This window comes from Tupaia chinensis, unplaced genomic scaffold (genome assembly GCF_000334495.1).
Source record: "Tupaia chinensis unplaced genomic scaffold, TupChi_1.0 Scaffold149696_1, whole genome shotgun sequence".
NCBI classification, from domain to species: domain Eukaryota; kingdom Metazoa; phylum Chordata; class Mammalia; order Scandentia; family Tupaiidae; genus Tupaia; species Tupaia belangeri.
The window spans coordinates 1,072,382-1,078,381 of record NW_006209541.1 but is presented as its reverse complement, the minus strand read 5'-3'; positions in this window follow the sequence as shown (position 1 = coordinate 1,078,381).

Below are 6,000 nucleotides of genomic sequence, written 5' to 3'. Positions count from 1 at the left end.
GATAGGATTATGCAATGAATTGCGTTATTCTAGGATGGTACATGATGAAGTATGAAAGCTGAAAAGCAGTGTGCGCACTTTATTTAGGGAAAAAACACACAATATAAGCATACATACATTGATGCATACATAAATTATAGACACATATGTAAAAAATTAAATGTGGTAAAAGTTCATAATTGATGAACCTAGGTGAAGAGTAAATAGATACTAATTGTCCTCTTTTATATATTTTCTTTGCAATAAAAAAAAAGTTTCAAAAAAATCTGGGAGATAATTGCAAAATCGCAAAGTGTGCACTGATGAAATTGAAACAAAAGAGATAATTGTGATTACATGGCAAGTCGTAAAGAGCATACCAATTTTTCTGCAAAAGAAGTAATCATGGAACCCTAAAGTGGGTGAAGTTGGAGTAATTTTTACTCAGGTGCTATGTCTTTTGGAATATCTATCATTTTAATAATCAGAATAATGCATGAACATGTGTAATAGTAAGAATGACTTCTGATGATAGTCGCATTGTTTATTCCCACTTTTCCCCATCTTATTCTCATTCTCCAGAGGCAATTTCTTTTATCTATCCCTGTTTTCATTTTTCTTCTACTATTTCTATGCAATTCTTTAGAATATCATATTTTTATTTTTGAATTTACATTTAATCACTATATAATTTTACAGCATACAATATGGTTTTTCAGAGTGAATGCAGTGCATATCAATCAAGTCAAAGATATTACTGTATACAGTTCTGTTTAATTTTTTTAGCCAAATACATGAGTAAGAAGCTACTAAAAATACTCTTAACTCTCCTTGTAATATAGCCATTATATTTCCAACAATGTTTTTTAAAATTAAGGATATTGTTGAATACAGAGGAGTTAAAATGAAAAATTTTTCCCTCGCCTCTCTGTGTCTCTTTGTCTCTCTCTAGTAAATGCACATGCCCTTTGGCAATTCATTAAAACACTTTAAAAAAAAAAGGATTTACATCTCCTTTACTAATGGCTATATATTATGTTAGGACAGTAATTCCAATTTGTGATCCTGAGATCTAAAGAAAAAAACTGTTAGAAATGCAAATTCTTAGATCCAGTCTCATACAAACTGAATCAGAAACTCTGGAGGCAGAACCCAGCAATTGACACTAACAAATCATTCATATGATTCTTGTGCAATAAATACTTAACAGTAAATTACTAGAATAAAGGCAATCAAATGTGTGTGTGTGTGTGTGTGTGTGATGTACATATGTGTATTTTAAAAAGGTATTGGCCAATTCTGAGTAGAAGGAAAAAAAGATTTCATCATGGGAAATATAATACTTAATGAGACAATTCATGACCAGGAATTTGCCACATCATGAGTCCAGTTACCTTGGACCAGCTGGTAATGTAATTGTCTACGATGATTTGAGTCCTTGACTCAGTGACTTGAAACTCACATCAGGTGTGTGTGTATGCATGCCTACAATCCCAGAGGAGAATGGAGAAGAAGGGATTGCAGCATGACCATCCCTCCTGGTGGGTAACTTCTGTTTTTTTGTCTCATTGTCTCTCTCTGTCTCCCCAGCAAGTGCATGTACCCTATAGCAAAAATTTTTCTAAAAATAAGGAATCCAGTTACTTATTGTTACTTTTAAATATACTTCAATAAATTCAATAAAGTCAAACACTGACACTTTCAGGCTTTCCAACTGATCTTGTTCCTAGGATACATAATTAAATTATAAAAATCTATTCTTGTTATCTCGGTTTCCTCTGGGCTTAAAGTGTGATTTTGATGTCACTTGGTGGTGCTTAAACCTGTACTCTTGGTCCTCTTGTGTGGGCTTCATTCCTTTTTTACGTTCTTACCTGGGTCCTACCACTGAGCGCTGCCTGGGATTGTCCTACTATTCAGTTTTCTAGCGCTGAGTCCCAAGGAACCACTTGAATTCGTCAAATGTCCTAAGGAACCTCCTATATTGCCAATCCATTCTTCTTTACCACCTTTGTAAAGGAACAGTACATTTTCCTCGTTGGTCAGTATTAATCCTCCACCCCCACTCCTGACAGCACTCTAACTCGGTTCCTGAGCTGGCACACAAAAGATCCAAGCAGGGCCAGTGTTTTAGTTTCAAACCAAAGGAAAGGAAAGCTCCACTTCTTAGTTCAAGACAGAATGGCAGGGAGACTTTCCTCTTAATCTTTTTGTTTCGACTATTTAGATCTTCACCTGATTGAATGAGTCCATGCCTACTCAGTCTATTGATTCAAATTTAATCGCACCCAGAGCCATCCGCATAGTCATACTCGGAATAATGTTTGACCAAATACATGAGTTTGCCATGACTCAGTCAGATTGACACAAAATTAGCTATAACACCACATAATCAAATACAATTAATCTTTGCATTTTTAAGTTTCCAAGAATATCACTATCTTTATTTAAATAAAATACAAGATTTTGTCATTTGAACAGAATGTATACAGTAATGTTGTATATATTCTAGAGAAGAATATTCTGCACTTTCCCTTTGTGTCAGGCTAAGATACTTATTTTACATCATTGCAATTTGAAAAATTTATTTTGGCCCTGGAGCAAAGTGATTAAATGATGTACATGAAAACTGGATCCCACATGGCTGACTGAAATTTCAATGCCACATCCAGAGTCTTAAGAATATATCATGTGTGTGTGCATGCATGCCCAAGGTCCTGGCAAGATGGAGAAAAAAGAAAAAGGATTATAAAGTGATCACATCCCACTGGGGGTGCCTTCTCTGTCTCTCTCTCTCTTTCTGGAGAGTAAAAATGCCCTCAGGCAATAAGAAAAAAATTAAAGAAAAATGTATTTTGAAATTAGGCCCACAGAAAAATAAGAAAAAATAAGAAAACTTCTTAAAGCTTTAAAGAACCTCATTAAAAGAACAGGCTAATCAATATATCCTGTCTCTCCACCAATTCCTCACATAACTGGCTTTACATTCATAATTTATTCACTTCTCCTAATTTTATTCATTTATTTAGAGATTTTTGCTATAGGTTACATGTAATAACTGGAGAGACAGAGAGAGACAGAAAGTGAGAAATTACCCTCTCCCCTGGGGGGATGGTCATACCACAATCTCTTTCCCATTCTCCTCTTGGGATTCTGGACATGCATTCACTCATGCCCAGTGCGAGCTTCAAGCTGCCCAGATCCACAGTCAGCTATTGGGAGTCCAGTGATATAACCATTACGCCATCTGCCGGTCCCAACTTCATTTTTTTATTAAGAAGAAAAATATTGTTGCTTAAGATTTTTCTCTGAACATCAGTTTTCTTTTCTCACATCCTATTTTTATTACCCACTAGACACACACAATTATATTTTATATAAAAATAATAACCAAAGGTTAATTCCTTTTTAAAACAACATAAGGACAAACTTCAGAAAAAAATTTACATTCATTCTGAAAATACAAAGCCATATTAGGATCTGCCACATGGGATTATTTTTTCTTCTAAAACCATCAACTTCATTATTAAACCACTGAGACTGCATTTTTCACTTTGCCCAAAGCTCATATTCTCTCTCTCTCTTTTTCTTCTTTGGTAATTCTCACTAGCTTCAAAGAAGAGATGTAAGGAAAAAAAGCTTTCTTTAGTTCTTAGGAACTGGGGCAGAGGTGCCTTTTCAGCATTTAACAATACAAAGAAGGAGGGAAAAGATCACAGTTGACTTTAAGCAGCAACTGATTGCTAGGGGAAAACTGCCACATCACATAGGAGCTGGATGCTTTTAGGCATTACCTGGCACTGCCTTCCTTTTCTGGTAAGGGAAAAGAGATGTATTGCTGTCATTTTACTCTCTGCTATCATTTAATAGAGACATTTATCCAAGACAAGTGAGACTTTATTAGGTAAAAAATAAGCACGAATGTGACTCATCTGCTCTTTCTTGTGGAAGGCTTCTTTTTATAGGTGTGCTGAATTAATGAAACAATCACTTTCTTGTGAGTACTGTTGAAATACCATTACAGTCACAAATTTACTTAGGACTCTTATCTTCTGAGAAGATCTAAGTAATGAAACCAAAGACCGGTATAAAAAAAGTAAAAAGAGGAAGTAATTTTCTCTCCTCGTGCACACGGAAAGTGTTCAATGGTTGCTATTATCAATTGACTTCTTATATCCCTGTCAAGAGCTGTGAGCCATACCATTGCCGCCACCACATACATATGCATGCATTGTCAAAATAACAATAGCAACTACAAAAATCACCCATTCATATTTATATTTGTCCAATATAAAACATTCCATTTAACCCACTCCTAAGAGGGTTAATATCCATATAATGCCTCACATGAATTAGAATGTCATTCTTCAGATTTATTAATAGGTGTGAATCTTAGGTTTCTGCTTTCCCAGATCCATGATTTGAGTTAAACATACTTGGGTGTCAAGTGGAGCTAATGAGAGCCTATATCATATTTTTTTCTTCTTTCTCAAGGCATATCTCAGGGATTAAATTCAATAGTTATAGATTTCAATACAGTCTCTGCTGAGCGTTTCCATCAATTTCTTATAATTAAAGGTGGGAAAATAAGGCCAGATAATGTTGCATGGTTCCTTCAAACACCGTAAGATTATGTAATATTGAGATTTCTACAGTTTCTGGGTTAATTTTTTTAAGAGAGATTTTTGCTATAGGGAGCATATGCTCACCAGAGAGACAGGGAGAGACAGAGGGACAGAAAGACAGACATCACCTTCTGGGGGGAGGCACACCACAATCCCTTCTTCTCCAGTCTCCTCTCAGGATTTAAGGCACACATGCACATGTGCCAATCGTGAGTTTTAAGCCACCAGGTCCAATATTCAAACTACAGTCAATTATGTGGGAGTCCAACAATGTAACCATTACAAAATCTGCAGGTCCCCCTGAATTTCCTAGTTTTAAGATAGTCCTTAGTCTTTGGAAATTCTGACTATATAAACACCAATTTTAAAAAAAATTCCTCAGTGTTATAATTGTGTTTTGTTCAATACCTTGGTAGGCTGCCAGAACTTTGTAGACATAAACTTGGCCCTTATTAATTGAAGGACTCTTATTCTTAAATTGGCTAAAGACTCACAGCAAGAATTCTTCTAGATGCTGACATTTTAATTCTTATTATATGATTAAGAACTGGGGAGTCTTCAGTCAGAATTGCTAAGATTAAAAGCTGAACAATGATAAATACCGGAGAGACTACAGTGAAAAAGGAACACTCCTGGCACTGTTAGTAAGAATGTGAATTAGTACAACCACTGTGGAAAACCCTATGGAAGTTCCCAAGAAACCTACAAATAGAACTACCATATGACCCAGTAATTTCACTCTTAGGTACCTACTCAAAGGGTAGGAAGACATTCAGTCAGAAAAACACTGGCACATCCATGTTTTTTATAGCATTATTCACAACTGCTAAGTCATGGAATCAACTCAAATGTCAAAGAACTAATAAGCGGATTAAAAAAAGGTGGCATGTATACACTCTTGAATACACTCAACCATAAAAAATGAGACCCTGACATTTGATACAAATAGACAAATACAGAAGATGTAATACTAAGCAAAGCTAGCCAGACTATGCAAGACAAGATATTGTATCTCCCTGCTTAATATATACCAAATGTCTACACTATATAGCAGAAACGGAAAGATTGGAGTGTATAATAGCAGGGAGAGAAATGGTAGATACTAAAGACAGGGTAGGGCAGGGTAGATAATAAGGAGTGGGCAATAGGGAGGAAGGGGATCAGGGAAAAAGACAACAAACAAATATTGAACAGACACAAAACTATAAAGCTATCTTCTGAAGATAATATACTTGGTAATATCTTTGACTTGACTAATATATACTGTATTTACACTGGAAAAAACTGTTGTACACTGTAGAGATATTCAGTGATTAAATGTAATTTTAAAAATAAATAAGGAAACTAGGGGGTCTAATCATGAAGAGATATTGTATTTTACCAAATAGTTTTTCTT